The sequence below is a fragment of the Aotus nancymaae genome, unplaced genomic scaffold (assembly GCF_030222135.1).
Source record: "Aotus nancymaae isolate 86718 unplaced genomic scaffold, 86718_ANA_hifiasm-v0.15.2.pri h1tg000076l, whole genome shotgun sequence".
Lineage (NCBI taxonomy): Eukaryota > Metazoa > Chordata > Mammalia > Primates > Aotidae > Aotus > Aotus nancymaae.
The window spans coordinates 522,902-542,270 of NW_026988491.1; the positions used below are offsets into that span (position 1 = coordinate 522,902).

The 19,369-nt window shown below is 39.5% G+C and overlaps 1 protein-coding gene across 1 annotated transcript in view; it reads left to right on the plus strand.

The window, feature by feature from the left end:
• Positions 1-19,369, plus strand: part of GRK3 (G protein-coupled receptor kinase 3) — a 163,133-nt gene that overhangs the window by 13,795 nt on the left and 129,969 nt on the right. The gene's annotated exons all lie outside the window — the stretch shown is intronic.

The window sequence follows — 19,369 nt, forward strand, 5'->3', positions numbered from 1 at the left end:
GAAATGTGGTTAGAGACTGGGCATTGGATCTTTAGTAATTATTAATTCCAAGGTGGAGTTGGGACGTGATAATAGACTGTGTTTATATGAGAAAAATTTCCATGCTTTTTAGAAATACAAACTGAAATAGGCTAAAACGACATGTGGTCTGAGATTTGTTTTCTATTTATTTATTGATTGAGATGGAGTTTTGATCTTGTTGTCCAGGCTGGAGTGCAATGGCACAATCTTGGCTCACTGCAACCTCTGCCTCTTGGGTTCAAGTGATTCTCCTGCCTCAGCCTCCCAATTAGCTGGGATTATAGGCATGTGCCACCACGCCCAGCTAATTTTTTGTATTTAGTAGAGGCGGGGTTTCACCATGTTGGCCAGGGTGGTCTTGAACTCCTGACCTCAGGTGATCCACTGGCCTTGGCCTCCCAAAGTGCTGGCATTACAGGTGTGAGCCACTGGGCCTGGCTGCGATTTGTTTTAAAATGGTTAAAAAAAAAAATGGAGGTGGGATAAGTTGGGTATAGTGGCTCATTTCTGTAATTCCAGCACATTGGGAGGCCAAGGTGGGCCGATCAGTTGAGCCCAGGAGTTGGAGACCAGCTTGGGCAACACACCAAAACCTAACCTCTACAAAAATTAGTTGGGTGTGGTGGCACATACCTGTAGTCCTAGCTACTTGGGAGGCTGAGGTGAGAGCATCACTTGAGCCCAGGAGAGTGAGACTGCAATGAGCTGAGATTGCACCGCTGCGCTGAGATTGCACCACTGCACTCTAATCTGAGCAACGGAGTGCGACTCTATCTCAGGAAAAAAAAAAAAAAAGAAAGAAAAGGAAAGGAAAAGAAAAATGGAGGTAGGGTGGGGAAAAGTAGCAGATAATAATCTTGATAACTTCCAATGAGGTGCTGAGTGATGGATGGGTCTATGTGTTCACTATATTATATTCTTTTGCATGTTTGAAAACTTTTGCAATAATTTTTTGATACAGTAGAGAATGGCTAGGTGCAAAGATCACAACTGTGTCCCTGCAGGGCTGATGGGCACCTCAGTTGTCCCAGTGTCATGTGTAATAGCACTGGTGACTTAAGATGTACTATATAATTTCTGTGACAGCATCAAACACAGATGCAAAATGTACCGCATCTTGAACAACTTGGATTGACAGGAGGATGATGTGTTTTTCTGAAACTGCATTAGATGACTCAAAAAGAGGCTCTGTGACACTGATTACAAAGATGCGAGTAGAGTTTTAAGAGGCTCATTTGCAACCTAAGAGTCCTGACTGATCCAGCTAGAGTGGACAGATTTACAACTTCTTGACCTAAAGGCCTGCCAGGGAAGGATGAGGGAAAAAAAATGCAGGAAGGCTATTGCAAGGAGAAAACACAGTAAGAGATCATACTGTAGAAAACAGTATCTGTTTACTTCCTGAGTACAAAAGACTTCACTGACCTCATTCAGATCATGGATCTCTATTAAGTCATGGCTCTGATGTTTAAATTTAGCAGGAAAAAAAAGCCCATGTGCTTTAAGTTAATTTACCCCCTAAGCATACTATCCATGCCTAATGAAACCTTGCAGTGTCTCTCTTGTTAAAATTATGTTAACAGCTTTCTATTTTTAAATTACTCAAATAATAATTTGTGAAAACATTTCAAAATAATCATTTTAAAATAAGTGTTTCATGGCTGGGTGCAGCAGCTCATGCCTATAATCCCAGCACTTTGGGATGCCGAGGCAGGTGGATCACCTGAGGTCAAGAGTTCGAGACCAGCCTGGCTGACATGGTGAAACCCTGTCTCTACTAAAAATACAAAAATTAGCCAGGCGTGATGGTGGGTGGTACAATTCCAGCTAGTCAGGAGACTGAGGCAGGAGAATTATTTGAACCCAGGGGGCGGAGTTTGCAGTGAGCTGAGATCGTGCCATTACACTCCAGCACTCCAGCCTGGGTGACAACAGCGAAACTGTCTCAAAAAAAAAAAAAAGTGTGTTACTCTAAACCAGGCCTCACTAAATAATTCCTAACAGGACCAGTGTGAAGAAAAACAAAACTTTATTAACAGAAAAATTTTTAAAAATCTGAGCAAATTGAGAGCTATTACATATTTCTAGATAGGAAAACTTGACATTGTGAAGATGTCAGTTCTCTGTCATTCATTTGTAAATTCAAGACCAAAATTCAAATGAGAATCATTCCAAATGAGAATTTTAAAGAAACTCACCAACCAGCGCTCATTCGTCGGAAGAAAAAATGGGCAAAAATAACCAATACAATTTTGGAAAAGTAAAACAATAGAGATCTGCTGTAATATAGAACATTCCTCTAGCAACTAAAACAGTGTAAATATTCATGCACAGATGTATACACGTATCAATTTTGTTTATGTTAAATATAGGTGGCATTTCGAGTCGAGGAGGAAGAGTGATGTGTGGTAGCTGTCTATCAAATAAAGTTATAATTCCTCCATGTTATACACAGAAATAAATTCCAGGGTATTTAATGAGATAACAAAAAAGTTAAAAATACAAAAAGGGAATATATTCTTATTACTCTGGAGTATGGATGGCTTTCCTAAGCAAACCCCAAACCTGAAAACCACAGAGGAGGAGATGAATGGATACGAGGGCATGAATGAAAAGCTGGCATGTGACAGCGATATCAGAATCCAAATTAAAAGACAAGCGGAAAAATTACATTGCGTGACGTTCTGTGGAGCACGTTTTAGTCTGTAAGTCTATCTGCTTAGATAGCACGTGCTTACTGAAAATCTTGACTGGGTCTTGTCCTGGGGAAGAGAGCGGGTAGGAAGGCCTGGACGGTGTTTGGGTGTCCAGGAAGTATGGCAATTTGTATCAAAGGAGTCACCTGTTTGCTAGTGGTAATTTCATCTGTCAATCACTGGGAAGGAAGACTTTGCTTTAAAAATGCCACAGAAAAATGGATGTTAATTTCATGGGTGGTAATTTAGGAATTCTTCTCACATGGTTATAAAAAAAATAAGTCAGTCCAAAAGTGGAGGCTATTTGTGGCCTGGCGTTTTTCTGTGTACTTTTGTTTTTCCTTAGTTGCTGTCATTAGGTTTGTCTGTACCATCAGGTTATTTGGTGCACGCTAACAGGACTTACATGATCCTTCCCAAGAGGTCCCCTGGGTTTCTCTCACTTCAGCCTTGCCCATGGTCCCTTAGATTCTGTCCCTTAGATTCTGTGCAGCCGTAGTGAACCGGGTTCTGGGCATCCTGCGGTTGCCTCTGTGGAGGCAGGCCCATTACACTGTGTTGGGACTGCCGATGTTCTCTGCTGTCAACCCCTTTAGACATGGGCTTCTTGAAGGCAGGGGTGAGTGGGGTCAGATTCCATGCCTGGCTCAGGGTAAGGATGCAGCACTTATCTTTTGAATGACCGCATGGGTGAATGAACAGATGAATGAACTGTCTTCTCTTTGTCCCCGCAATGAGTCTATGTATTTAGTAGCCTGTATTAGATATAGCTAATATACCAAGTATTTGACTCTTTAGAGACAGCTGTGGCAAAGAGTTGATTCTTCAAATGGTACAAGATCAGAAATTCTTGAATTCATTTGCATGTGGAAAAATATTGTGTAGGTTATAACATATTTTAACTCCAAATTCGGACAGATTTGGCATTATAGCTTTTATAAACTATGAAAAATAGTTTTCTCTAAGCAATGCTGTGGCAGCTTACGTGAGAAGAATGCTAGAGAAAAACGAATAATCTGTTAATGAGTAATGAAATATGCAAATATGAAACGAATCAACTGGGGGCAGAAGTAGGGAGGTGGGAGTAAATGCCTAAAATCTTTCTGAGTACTTTTTCTAGAAGACTCATTTGTTTTGAAAATTGGCTTTGAAAGCTCTGGTTATGGCCATGTGGTAGTTCCCAGATTATCTGTGGTTTCAGTGTCCACAGTCCATCGAGGGCTGAAAATATTAAATGGAAAATTCCAGAAGTGGATAATTTATAAGTTTTAACTTACATACCATTTTGACCAGAAAGATGAAATCTTGCACCATTCTGCCTGGAACGTGATTCCTTTGTCCAAGAAATCCTCCGTGTAGATGCTACTGGCCTGTGAGTCATTAGTACCTGGCTTAGTCATCAGATCCTTTGTAACCTTTTACTTAAATAATGGCCCTGAAGCGCCTGAGTAGTTGGCAGTTCATATATGCCAAAGGGAAGCCGAAAAGTGCTGCCTTTCAGTGAAAAGGTGAAAGTTTTGACGTAAGAGAACAGAATAAGTCATATGCCAAAAAAAAAAAAGCATATTCAGAGGTTTCTAAGAAGTAAGAATGAATCTTCTATCCATGAAATTGTGAACAGTATATTGTTATAATTATTCTATTTTATTAGCAGTTATTGTTGATCTCTTACTGTGCCTAACTGAAAATTTAACTTTATCATAGATGTGTTTATGTAGGAAAAAGTCATGGATATAGGCTTCAGTACTACCTGTGGGTTCAGGCATGCACTAGCCTTGTATTTCCTTTTTTAGACCAAGATGATTTAAGAAACTTAAATAAAGAGAAACTCTGTGCCCTGTCACTTGAATGGAAAGGCCATCTTTATTAATGAAAACATGGCTTAAGCTATTGTAACCAAAAGACCCCAAAGTGAGATAGCCCCCAAGCCCAGGCCACACCACAGACCAATTACATCAGACTCTCCCTGGAGAGGACCAGGCAGCAGGATTTTTAGAATTCTTCCCAGGTAATCCCAAAGTCTAGGTGAAGTTGAGAACTACTGACTTGGAGCTATTCAGAACTGAGTAGGGAGAAGACTGAGTTTTGCAGCCCACAGCCATCCCTCATCCTGGGCTTGTAGAACAGCTCTGCTAGCCTCACTATGGGGCTTTCACCTCTCAGCCAAGCCCCATGTTATGTCTGTTTCCCAGTCAGGAGGAAGTGGAGTGCACAGTTCCTTTTAAGGAAGTAATGTGGAAGTAGCACGTATCACCTCACATTCCATTGGTGGGTGCTAGGACGTATGACTGTGTGACTGCAATAGAGGTTGAGAAATGTGATGTTAATCTGGTTGGCCATCTGCCCTGCTAATTTTTAAGTTGGGAAGGTTTCTATTACTGATAGGTAGAAGAGTATAATGATTACCATGCTACTCATGTATTAAAACTATTTATTATCAATCACCAATTATCAACTCTAAAACTGAACAGAGTTCAACTGACCTCATATATATAATTATGTTATATGAGATAATTATACACATACACACATAGGCAAGCTATGAGCTAGATGCAAAGACTCAGGAGAGGCTTTAGTTTATATTAAGTATAAAGTTTTAAAGTTTTACATTTCTTAAGCTCTCAGTTTATATTAATCATAAAGTTATTGCTCTTTCACTGGCATTTATGAGTTGTTTAAGGGTGAAAGCACTGCTATGGGTTATTTTTTCATTTGTTTGGTGCAAGCTGTTTAAAGAGGCAGAAAAGCAATTTGAGACAAAACGTTTTCCAGTGATGTCAGTTGAAATCCAAGGGTGTAGAATCTGAAAACAGCGAAGGTTAAAAAGGAATATCACTTTTGGCAGGGCATCACATTTTCTAGAGCCCCCTTTTTATTAACTCGCTATATACACTCTTAATTGTAGAAACTATTCTTGAAGAGTTGGGGAAGGCTCCATAATGTTGGTGGGTCCAGATTGAGTATAAATGAATTCGTCTTATTCATCTTTCTGTATTCTGGTGGCCAGAATACTTCCAGACCCATAACAGATCCTTAGCAAGTATTAACTGATATGAATATGCTTATATCATTTTGTCCAGTTTATTTAGAAAAACGATACTCTTTCGTTCACTCCTTTGTGGACGTTTGGCAGTGACATGTTGAGTCCTTTGGCATGCGTCAGTGTTGACGGTGGGGGATTGAGTACTAGAATGATTGCTGATGTCTCTTCAAGGGTAGTGGAAGACACAGAGACTTCTATCATTAACAGCTGGAAAGAATGAATAAGACCTGCTGTTCAATAACACAACAGGGTGACTACAGTCAGTAACTTAATTGTACATTTCAAAATAACTTAAAGAGTATAATTGGATCGTTTGTAACTCAGAGGAGAAATGCTCGTGGGGTTGGATACCCCATTCTTCATGATTTGCTTACTTCACATTGCATGCCTATATCAAAACATCTCATGTCCCCCGTAACTATATCTGCCTACTATGTACCTACAAAAGTTAAAAGATAAAAACAATTAAAAAAAAATAAAAATCATGACTGTCCATTGTGGGAAATGATACAGCAGTGATGTACAGCAAGCAGTAGGAACAGAAGTGGGAGGGCTCACCTCTGCAGAGTTGAGGAGGGCTGCATAGTGTTGGTGACCCCTGAACTGGGTTGTGGAGGATGAGTAGGAGATTTTCATGTGAAAAGGAAAGGGCATTGGAGGGAATGGTATTTACAGAGTGATGGAGCTGTGGAAGAGCCTGTGTCTTTCATGAAAAGTGAAAAAATCAAGTGTAGCTGCAGTGTGAGAAAGATAACTGCAAGGCCTGGTGGAGGCAGCCTCCTTGAAAATGCTCCCTAAAGTACGCTAAGGTGTTTGGACATTGGGCAAAGCAAGAGGCCCTTGCAACCATTTTTTCTGAGACAGAGGCTTGCTCTGCCACCAGGCTGGAGTGCAGTGGCACGATCTTGGCTCATTGCAACCTCCACCTCCCGTGTTCAAGCGATTCTCCTGCCTCAGCCTCCTGAGTAGCTGGGATTACAGGCGCATGCCACCATGCCCAGCTAATTTTTGTATTTTTAGTAGATACAGGGTTTCACCATGTCGGCCAGGCTTGTCTCGAACTCCTGACCTCAGGTGATCCCCCTGCCTTGGTCTCCCAAAGTGCCAGGATTACAGGCACTTTGGGAGCCTCTGCCCAGCGGCCCTTGCAATCTTTTAAATGAGATGATTACATGGTCCGATTTATATTTTAGAAAAATTACTCTTGGAAACAAGGAGGAGGCTGCAACCCCTCTTGCATAAGGCTCCCTGACCTCAGTCTCTGTCCTCTAATGCTTATTTCACATAGACACCACCACAACTGTAGAACATAGTCTCTTCTGTATTCCTCCTGATTTTGAAGGATTTTGATGAAAAGGCAAATGGATTCTGAAATGATTCTTGTAACTAGCTTATTTTATTTTCATTTTTAATTTTTTGAGGCAGAGTCTTGCTCTGTCACCCAGGCTGGAGTGCAGTGGTGCAATCTTGGCCCACTGCAGCCTCTGCCTCCCAGGCTTAAGTGATCCTCCCACCTCAGCCTCCCAAGTAGCTGGGACCACAGACATGCGCCACCATGCCTGGCTAGTTTTTTTGTAGCTTCGGTAGAGATGAGTGATATGGATTGGCTCTGTGTCCCCACCCAAATCTCATCTTGAATTGCATTCCCATAATTCCCACCTGTGGTGAGAGGGACCTGGTGGGAAATAATTGAATCATGGGGGCAGTATCTCCCACACTGTTCTCCTGGTAGTGAATTAAGTCTCACAAGATCTGATGGTGTGATAAGGGGAAACCTGTTTTGCTTGGTCCTCATTCTTTCTCTTGCCTGCTGCTATGCAAGACGTGCCTTTTGCCTTTCACCATGATTGTGAGGCCTCCCCAGCCACGTGGAACTATACCTCCAATTACACCCTTTTTCCTGGGTAAATTACCAAGTCTTGGGTACGTCTGTATCAGCACCGTGAAAACGGACTAATACAGTAGGGTTTCACTGTGTTGCCCAGCCTGGTCTCAAACTCCAGACCTCAAGTGATCCACCTGCCTCGGCCTCTCAAAGTGCTGAGATTACAGGTGTGAGCCACCATGCCCTGCCTACTGTAACTAATTTAAAGAGATAGTTTTGAGTATAAAGGTTCAGTCTCTTTGATTAGGTAAACCAAGGACCCCATAAATTTATTCATCCTTCAGCTGGTGTCTGTTTGGGGATGACTTTGTATCTAATGTGTTTGTGGGCCAGTGAAATTCAAGTATATTTAATGTCACCTTAATATCTAGTTATATTGCAAAGGAAAAGGCATTAAAACAGAATGTGGGTTATCAAAATATTGTAGGAAAAGCACAAAATAAATTTGTAGTTAGCTTAATTGGGTTGTGATCTGAATGTAGATTGTCCTGTGCTGAACTGTTTAATGCTATGCAAATTATATAAGAGACTTTTCTGTAAAAGACATAAGAAACTGATGAAATGCAAAGAGTTGGCAATAAACTATTTAAGATTCCTTTACAGACTACTTCAGAATGCTGGTGGAGTTTGGTGGTTTTGAATCTAGTTGTCAGGTTTTTTTTTGAGATGGAGTCTCACTCTGCCTGGTACGATCTTGGCTCACTGCAACCTCTGTCTCCTGGGTTCAAGTGATTCTCCTGCCTCAGCCTTCTGAGTAGCTGGGACTACAGGCATGCACCACCACGCCCAGCTAATTTTTATATTTTTAGTAGAGACAGGGTTTCACCATGTTGGCCAGGATGGTCTCGATCTCTTGACCTTGTGATTCGCCCACCTTGGCCTCCCAAAGTGCTGGGATTACAGCGTGAGCCACTGCACCTGGCCCTGTTGTCAGGTTTTTATTGTGACTTTGGATAATGGAGCTCTCTTCTGTGTGCTTGATGAGTGGTTTGTGGAAAATAATAACTACATAAAAGAAAAATATTTTCATTTTGGGGAAACAGAATCTTGATATGATTGTGTGGTCATTAAAAAAATCTGTCTTGCCTGTAATCCCAGCACTTTGGGAGGCTGAGGCGGGTGGATCACGAGGTCAAGAGATCGACACCATCCTGGTCAACATGGTGAAACCCCGTCTCTACTAAAAATACAAAAAATTAGCTGGGCATGGTATCGTGTGCCTGTAATCCCAGGTACTTGGGAGGCTGAGGCAGGAGAATTGCCTGAACCCAGGAGGCGTAGGTTGCGGTGAGCCGAGATCGCGCCATTGCTCTCCAGCCTGGGTAACAAGAGCGAAACTCTGTCTCAAAAAAAAAAAAACAATCTGTCTATTGAATTTTTTGATGGTCAGTAACGGTAACAATTCTCATTTGTGTGCTGCTTGTAGTTTATTAAAATTTTTGTTTGTTTGTTTTTTGAGACAAGTTCTAGCTCTGTTGCCCAGGCTGAAGTGCAGTGGTGAGATCATAGCTCACTGCAGCCTCAAACTCCTGGGCTCAAGTAATTCTCCTACCTCAGCCTCCTGAGTAACTAAGACTACAGGTTCATGCCACCATCTTGGCTACCTTTTGAATTTTTTTTTTGTAGAGCGGGGTTCTCGCTATGTTGCCCAGGCAGTTCTCGAACTCCTGGTCTGAAGTGATACTTTTGCTTCAGCCTCTGGAAGAGCTGAGATTATAAGCATGAGCCACCAAGCCCACTGACTGCTTAGAGTTTAGAAAGCACTCTCTTACAAACTTGTTCAACCTTTACAGGTACCTTACTATGTGCTACTAGTTTTTCTAGGCAATATATTACCTATTAATTAAAATATTTGCTTAAATGCATTTTATTTTTGACATTAGAATAAAACATAATTAAACCTCAGATAGAATATGTAGGCTCTTAATAATGTGAGGTTATCTAGCTATGACCTAAATATTGTAGTTTCTCTACTAGTAACGTGTTCATGTACAACCTGGCCCACCTATTCTTGGCCTACAGGGAGCAGATATCTGGTGGCTGGTCTCTCAACCACTTTCATAGTATTAAAAAATTAAAATTATAATACAATATGTATTATACTTACCATGCATTTATGCAGCAGGACCTCAGCAGGCCATGACGGGTAGGACTGGTATATTTCCAGCCAGTTGGTATTAAATTAAAACAAGTCATTATGTCTCCAAGCAGTATACAGTGTATGATATACACAACCCTTATTTTGGTGAGAAGTGTAAAAGTAATAACCCTGGACTCTGGAAGCCAGAATTTGATGCTTTAAAACTTTGTATATTGAAAATTTCAAACATGCACCGAAGGAGAGAATAGGAGTATGAAATTGATATAGCCATCACTTGGCTTTCTCAGTTATTAATACTGTATTAGTCTGTTCCCACACTGCTAATAAAGACATACCCGAGACCGGGTGATTTATAAAGGAAAGAGGTTTGAGGGACTCATGGTTCCACATGGCTGGAGAGGCCTTACGATAATGGTGGAAGGTGAAGGAGGAGCAAAGTCACATCTTACATGGCAGCAGGCAAGAGAGCATGTGCAGAGGAACTGCTCTTTAGAAAACCATTAGATCTCGTGAGATTTATTCACCATCATGAAAACAGCATGGGAACGATCTGCCTCCATGATTCAATGACCTCCCACTGGGTCCCTCCTTCAACATGTGGGAATTATAGTAGCTGCAGTTCAAGATGAGATTTGGAAGGGGACACAGCCAAACCATATCAAATACAGAGCTAATTTTGTTTCATCTATACCTCCTATCTACCTTAGATTATTTTGAAGCATGTCTAGAGCCCATATATATATCATTTCATCTATAAACATTACTATATGCATTCCTAAAAGATAGAACTCTTTCAGAATACAAAAGTGAAAGTGGAATACAATGCCACTGCTAAAAAAAATGCTCTCTTAATATTATCAAATAGTGAATGCACATTCTCATTTCTCTATTTTTTTAAAAGGATACTTTTTTACTTGAATTGAGTTTTTAAGTAAGGTTCATACATTATGCCTGATTGTATTTATTTTGAGTCTTTTTTGACCTATATATTTCTCTACTATCATTATTTTCTCCTGAGATTTTTTTGTTAAAGATATCAGGACATTTTGTTGTGTAGTTTCCCACACTCAAGGTTTTGCCTACTGCATCCCAATGGTGTAATTAAACAGACAGATAGCTTTATTGAGGTGCAATTAACCTGAGATAAACAACATATTTCAAATGCACAGTTTGGTGAGTTTGTCTACATTGGCAAAACCATTACCGAAATTAAGATAATGAACGTCTCAATTATCTTACCAACTGGGCGTTCTACAATTCAATTTGATTCTGACACCACCTTAAGTTAGCAAAGACCCCTTCCCACTGCTGGGTTAAGTGCTCATTCCCACAAGACTGCCCCAAATCAGATGCCAGCTAGGAATGGGGTTCCCAGTCTCCCATTCTTCTGCCTGGCTGACCATAAATTCACGGGCTCCCATGACCATCCCCTCCAGTGTGCTATGTCGCTAGAACGACTCACAGAACTCAGCAAAATGCTATCCATATGATTAGTTTTATTATGAAAGCTACAGCTCAGGAATAGCAAAATGGAAGAGGTACATGGTGCAGGGTCTTGCAGGGAGGGGTAGAGAGCAGAGCTTCTGTGCCCTCTCTGAGTGCACCTTCCCATCACATGATGTATTTACCAACCCGAAAACTCTCCAAACTCTTTAAGAGTTTTTAAGCAAAATAGGCTTGATCGCAGAAAGCTTTGGGTGTTGATAACAGAACTCAATCCCCAGCCTCCCTAAGGTCAGGGGAAGAGGCTGAAAGTCTTAACTGTCTAGTCACACTTTTGCTTCCTCTGGCAACAAGCCCCCATATTGAGCTATCTAAAAGCCCACCAAGAGTCAGCTCATTAGCATAAACTCAGGTACAGTTGAAAAGGGCTCCTTAGGAATAAAAGACTCTCCTATCCATCAGGAAATTACAAGTGTGTTTGGAGCTCTGTGTCAGGAACCAGAGACATAGACTAAATATATTTTTTATTATACCACATGCACTATCCTTAAAAGTTTGCTCCTGCCTCTTTGTAATCAAATGTGTACTTTTTTTTGGATGGCCGGGGGTGGGGGGCGGGGGGTGGGGGCGGTGTCTGGCTTCTTTAACTCAGCACAGTTATTCTGAGATCCATCTATGTTTTTAAATATATTCATAGTTCATTCCTTTTATTGCTGGGTACTATTTCATTATAGTGACACCCATGTTTACTTAGTCATTCACCTGTTGTGGCCATTGTGTTGCTTCCAGCTTTTGACCATCGCAGATAAAGCTGCTAAGACTATCCATGTATAAATCTTTGTATCGGTATATGCTTTCATTTCTCTCAGGTATATACCTAAAAATGGAATGGATTTATTATATGGTAGGTATAGTTTAACTTTACTTTCTAAGAAGCTGCCAAAATGTTTTCCAAAGTGTTTGCTCCATTTTACATTTCCACTAGCAGTGTATGAGAATTCCAGTTGTTCATTCCTCCCAATGTTTGGTGTGGTCTTTTCTTTCTTTTCTGTTTTTTTTTTTTGAGACAGTCTCGCTGTGTCGCCCCAGCTGGAGTGCAGTGGCACGGTCTCAGCTCACCGTAACTTCCGCCTCCTGGGTTCCAGCAGTTCTCCTGCCTCAGCCTCCTGAGGTGTGCGCCACCATGCCTGGCTAATTTTTTTGTATTTTTAGTAGATAGTAGAGATGAGGGTTTTACCATGTTGGTCATGCTGGTCTCAAACTCCTGACCTTGTGATCCTCTCACCTTGGCCTGCCATAGTGCTGGGATTATAGGTGTGAGCCACCACGCCCGGCCAGTATGGTCTTTTCTAATTGTAGCCATTCTAATAGGTATGAAGTGGAATCTTTTTGTGATTTAATTTGCCTTTTTCTAATGACTAATGATGTTGGACAACTTTTCTTATGCTTGTTTGCCACCCACATGTCGTCTTTGAAGTGACTGTTCAAATCATTTGCCCATTTTTTATTGGGTTATTTTCTTATTCTTGAGCTTTAAAGGATCTTTGTTAATGTTGGGTACAGGTCCTCAATTAGGTAGATGATTTGCCAGTGTTTTCTCTCAGCATGTGGCTTGTTTTTCACCCTCTTGAGTGTCTTTTCAGGAGCAGCAGTTTTTAATTTTGACAAAATTAATTTATCAGTTTTTCTCCTGTTGTTCATGTTTTTGCTGTCATGTCTGAAGTCTTTGCTTGGACTAGCCATAAAGATTTTTTCATAGATTTTCTTTGAGAACTATTATAGTTTTAGGCTTTATATTTATATCTATGGTCCATCTCGAAATACTTTAAAAAAATCATTGCAGCTTTAATTTTAGATTGAAGGGGTACATGTGCAGGTTTATTATGTGGGTGTAGTGCGTTTGGGGTATGACTGATCCCATTGCCCAGCTATTGAGCATAATACCCAATAGTGTTTCCCCATTCTATTCATCCCCAGTATCTACTGTTACCATCTTTATGTCCATGAGTACCCAGGGTTTAGCTCCCACTTATAAGTAAGAACATGCAGTATTTGGTTTTCTGTTCCTGTGTTAATTTGCTTAGGATAATCGCCTCCAGCTGCCTTCATGTTGCTGCAGAGGACATAATTTCATTCTTTTTTTATGGTGATATAGTATTCCCTGGTATAGATGTACCACATTTTCTTTATTCAATCCACCATTGATGGGTATCTAGGTTGATTCCTTGTCTTTGTTATTATGAATAGTGCTGTGATGAACATGGGAGTACACCGTTTTTTTTTCTCATTTTTTTTGTTTTTGTTTTTTGGTAGAACAATTTATTTTCTTTTGGAAAGAAAATATATCCAGTAATGGGATTGCTGGGTTGAATGGTAGTTCTGTGTTAAGTTCTTTGAGAACTCTCCGAACAGCTTTTCACAGTGGCTCAACTAATTTACATTCCCACCAGCAATGTATAGGCATTCCCTTTTCTCCACAGCCTTGCTAAAATTTTTTTTTTTTTAAATAATAGCCATTTGACTGGTGTGAGATGGTATCTCATTGTGGTTTTGATTTACATTTCTCTGATGATTAGTGATGCTGAGCATTTTTTTGTATGTTTATTGGTCACTTGTATGTATCTTTTGAGAAGTGTCTGTTCATGTCTTTTGCCCATTTTTTAATGGAATTGTTTGTTTTTTGTTGTTAAGTTCCTTATAGAATCTGGATATTAGACCTTTGCCAGATGCATAGTTTGAGAATATTTTCTTGTATTCTGTAGGATGTCTACTTTAATTGAGTCCCACTTGTCAACTGTCATTTATGTTGCAGCTCTTTTGAGGACTTTGTTGAGGACTTTTTGTATATGGTAAAAGGTAGGCATCCAGTTTCAATCTTCTGCATATGGCTAGCCAGCCATCACAGCACCATTTGTTGAATAGGGAGTCCTTTCCCCATTGCTTATTTTTGTTGACTTTGTCAAAGATCAGATAGCTGAAGCTGTGTGTGGCTTTATTTTTGGGTTCTCTCTTCTATTCCATTGGTCTGTGTGTCTGTTTTTGTACCAGCGCTATGCTGTTTTGGTTACAGTAGCCTTATAGTATAGTTTGAAGTTGGGTAATAGGATCGTCTAGCTTTGTTCTTTTTGCTTAGGATTATGCTATTTGGGCTCTTTTTTTTTTTGTTCCATATAAATTTTAGAATAGTTTTTACTCATCCTATGCAAAATAACATTGGTAGTTTGATAGCAATAACATTGAATCTGTAGATTGTTTGGGGCAGCATGGCCTTTTTTTTTTTTTGAGATGGAGTCTTGCTCTGTTTCCCAGGCTGGAGTGCAGTGGTACCATCTCAGCTCACTGCAACCTCCGTCTCCTGGGTTCAAGTGATTCTCCTGCCTCAGCCTCCTGAGTAGCTGGGACTACAGGTGTTTGCCACCACAGCTAGCTAAAATTTGTATTTGTAGTAGAGATGAGGTTTCACCATGTTGGTCAGGCTGGTCTCGAGCTCCTGACCTTGTGATCCACCCACCTTGGCCTCCCAAAGTGCTGGGTTTACAGGTGTGAGCCACTGCGCTCAGCCAGCATGGCCATTTTTACAATATCAATTCTTCCAATCTGTGAGCATGGAACATTCTTCCATTTGTTTGTATCATCTATGATTTCTTTCATCAGTGTTTTGTAGTTCTACTGGTAGAAAAAAGTCAAGGAGGAGGGACTCCTCCCCAACTCATTCTGCAAAGCGGGCATTACCCTGATACCAAAACCTGGGAAAGACACAGTGAAAAAAAACTACAGGTCAATATTTCTGATGAACACAGAGGCAAAAATCCTCAACAAAATACTAGCAAACCCAAATCCAGCAGCACATCAAAAAGGTTAACTCCCCATGATCAGGTAGGCTTCATTCCTTAGATGCAAGGTTGGTTCAACATATGCAAACCAATAAATGTGATTTACCACATAAAAATAAAACCATATGATCATCTCAATAGATGTGGAAAAAGCTCTCAATAAAATCCAGTGCTCTTCACATTAAAAACCCTGAACAAACTAGTCTTCAAAGGGACGTACCTCAAAATAATAACAGCTGTCTATGACAGACCTACAGCCAATATCATACTGAATGAGCAAAAGGTGGAAGTATTCCCCTCGAGAACTGGAACAGGCAAGGATTCTCACTCCTGCCACTCCTATTCAACATAGTACTGGAGCAGTCAGGCAAGAGAAAGAAATAAAAGGGATCCAAATAGGTGAAGAAGGAGTCAAACTGTCTCTCTTTGCTGATGATATGATTCTATATCGAGAAAACCGTAGAGACTCTGCCAAAAGACTCCTGGAATTGATAAACGACTTCAGTAAAGTTTCAGGATACAAAATCAATGTACACAAATCAGTAACATTTCTATACACCAATAATGTTCAAGCTGAGAGCCGAATTAAAATACAGTCCCATTTACAATAGCCACACAAACCCAAAATACATCAGGTTACTTTTTGTATGTGGCGTTAGACAACCAGCCACATTCTTTGAGCTACAAATAAAAACATGAAAGATATTAAAAATACAAATGGGAACTGAATAGTACAGTGAAGAAAATTACAAGTAGAACATAAGTAAATAGCCAAGAATTATAGGAAAAATATAAGCACAGACTATATTTCTCATGGTTAGAGAGAAAATTAGACTTTTTAACATGAATAAAAAATTGTTGAGCATCGTGGCTTCTACCAATAATTCCAGCTACTTTAGAGTCTGAGGTGGGGGATCTCTTGAGGCCAAGAATAAGACCAGTCTGGGCAACATAGTGAGACATTGTCTCCAAAAAGAAAAAACATAATTACTGGATGTGGTGGTGTGCACTTGTAGTTTCTGCTACTTGGGAGGCTGAGGTGGGAGGATGACTTGAACCCAGGAGTTTGAGGCTGCAGTGAGCTATGATCACACCACTGCAATCCAGCCTAGATGACAGCAAGAATCCCCTTTGTATGTATGTATGTATGTATATATAATATACTTATGTGATATATATGTTTGTATATATGTGTATATATATACATGCATATATTTACATGTATCTATAGATGTATAAAGTGTTCTGCTTCAGGGAAGATGATTACATGAAGATATATAAGAATCCAATCACCCCCTACAGGAAGGGAAGAGTAAAAATCATATCATAGTAGGAATTATATGGAAAATTGGAAACTCAGAATGGAATAGGTAGTAAATTGCTAAATTTGATAACTGTTTTAGAATACTGTTTTAGAAGTGTTCTGGAACACTTCTTCAAGAGTATTCCTGGGGAAGAATGAGAGTCATGGTAGGTGAAAACCAATCGTTATACATGAAATGTTAGATGAATAAAATAAATGAGGTATTTTAATCCACTAAAGAAGAAAGAAAGATTGCCATTCTTCAAAAAGAAGTCATGTGATCTATGAATAGAGTTTGGACTCAACTGAACTATTCTGCTTCAATCAAGGAAATATTTGACAATATGAAAAGTGAGAGATGAACATTTTAATATCTAGTTTTTACTTTTATATTGTATTTTAAACATCTATTTGAAAGTTTTATCAATAATTTGCAATTAAAAAAAATTTAAACTATTATTTTATTTATTCCCTCAGAACTTTGACACCGGAGAGTACTATGAGTGACTTATTATAGCTAGGTATAATTAAATGCAGAGTCAAGTAACTGGTTAATCTTATGTACTGTTCGATTAGTGATAGGGCCATCCCTGGCAGAGTTTTAGCATGTCTTGTAACTTGTTTGAAAAGTTAACCCTTCCTCTTCATGCATGTCTTTATTGAGACTCATAATTTACTTAATACTTACCATGGCTCAAGTGCTGGACTTCTATTCACAGAATTTAATCATGGTACTTGATTCATGATACTCTCTCATTAATTTATGCATGGCCTTTATTTTATAGTCATTGAAACATTTATTAATTCATTTTAAATAATATTATAAGCACTTCTAGTACTAGCATGAGAACAAGGATACAGAGAATAATTTCCTTCTACTGCGAGTTCCTTCCCCATTCCATCTCCTGGCCTGTATTTCTTTCTTCTCCCTATAGGCAACCACTCATAACTGCACATTATGCATTTCCCTGCCTTTCAGAAATGTATGGTTTTATTATATATATGTATTTCTATAGGTTATATTTTTAGTTTTGGATTTATGAGTATGGTCTCCTGTTCCATGTCTAAAAGTTGTGGGGCAATATCAAATGTTCTAACATAAGAGTAAGTGAAATATAAGAAAGAGAAGAGAAAGAACCAACTAAAAAAATACACAAAGAGAAAATGGCTGAGAATTTTCCAAAAGCAGAGATAGAAAACTGGGAAGGGTAGGAGAAAGGGTGGGGAAGGAAGACATTCGTTAAAGGATATAAAATTACAGCTAGATAAGAGAAATACATTCTAGTGTTCTATAGCACTGTAGGATGACTATAGTTAACAATAATACATAATTTCAGTTAGCTAGAAGGAGGACATTGAATATTCCCATCACAACGAAATGATAAATGTTTGAGATAATGGATATGCTAATTACTCTGATCTGATCACTATGCATTGTATGTATCAAAACATCACATTGCACCCCTGAATATGTACAACTATTATGTGTCAATTAATGAAGTTTAAAAAATGTTCAGAGAACCCCAAGCAGAGTAAAGGTAGGGAGAGAAATCATAACTCTAGATGCATTATAGTTAAACTGCTGACCAACAATGAAGAGAAATTCTTAAAGAAGCTAGATAAAGAAAGGCAGCCAGATTAAAACAAAATGCACGTACAGAGGAACAAAGATAAAAATTATAGCACAATTCTTATATAACCTATGCAGGCAGAAGACGGTGGAGTGACAGTAAGTGCCATGAGGAAACAAAACAAACCTGCCGACCTAGGATCCTATACCCAATACAAATATCTTCTAAAACTAAAGGCAAAATAAAGACTTTTTAGACCAACAAGAGCTGGGAAAATTCATTGCTAGTTAACCTGCATTACAAGAGGTGTTGGAGAAGATGTGTTGGATAGAAGGCGTTTGATACCAGGGGACACTTGAATCTCCACAAAGAAATAGAGAGCACCCGCAATAATATAAAGGCCACTGAATATAGAGACGTTGCATGTCTAAAGCCAAAACAATAAAAATATATGGGGAGGTTTAGAACATGTAGGACAATAATAGCACAAATCATAGAGAGGACACGGAAATGTAAAATGTTTATTTAGAGGTAGACTATGGTAAGTACAGATGTGTATTGTAAACCCTAGAGCAACTCCTAAGGGGGAAAAAAAAGAAAAGAGTTAAAATAATCTAGTAGGGAAGATAAAAATTGAATCATAAGAAGAAGAAGGCAAGAAAAGGGGAGAACAGGAACAAAGTACAGACGAAAGCAGGTTCACTGTTATTAAGATGGCAGTGCTTGTCCTGGCATGGTGGCACACACTGTGAGCCCAGCACTTTGGAGTAATCCCAGCACTTTGGGAGTCTGAGCCAGGAGGATCACTTGAGGAGCCCATGAGTTCAAGACTAGCCTGGGCAACATGGTGAGACCCTGTCTCTACAAAAAAATTATAGAAATTAGCTGGGCACGGTGGCATGCACATGTGTTCCCAGCTACTTGGGAGTCTGAGGTGGGAGAACTGCTTGAGCCCAGTGGGTCGAGGCTGCAATGAGCCATGATCTCTTCACTATACTCCAGCCTGGGCAACAGAGTGAGACCCTGTGTCAAAAACAAAAAGATGGCAATTCTTCCCATACTGATCTATAGATTCACTGCAGTCCCTTTTGAAATCCAAGCAGAATAGACAACACAATTTTGAAAAAAGAACAAAGAGGACTTAGACTGGTTTCACCACTTACTGTAGAGCTGTCATCATCAACATAGTGTTACACTGGCATAAAGAACATAGTGGAACAGAAGATGGAGGTGAGAAATCCTAGCATTTACAGTAATTGATTTTTGAAAAAATGCCAAGACAATTCAGTGGGGGAAATGATAGGAATTTCAGCAAGATGTTGCTAGAAAAATTGGATATCCATATGCAAAAATAAAGACAAAAACCAAAAACCCTTACATATTTCCCTCCCACCATACTCCCAGAATAACTCAAAATTGATCATAAATCTACATTTATGAGCTAAAACTATAACACTTCTACAAAAGCTAAAA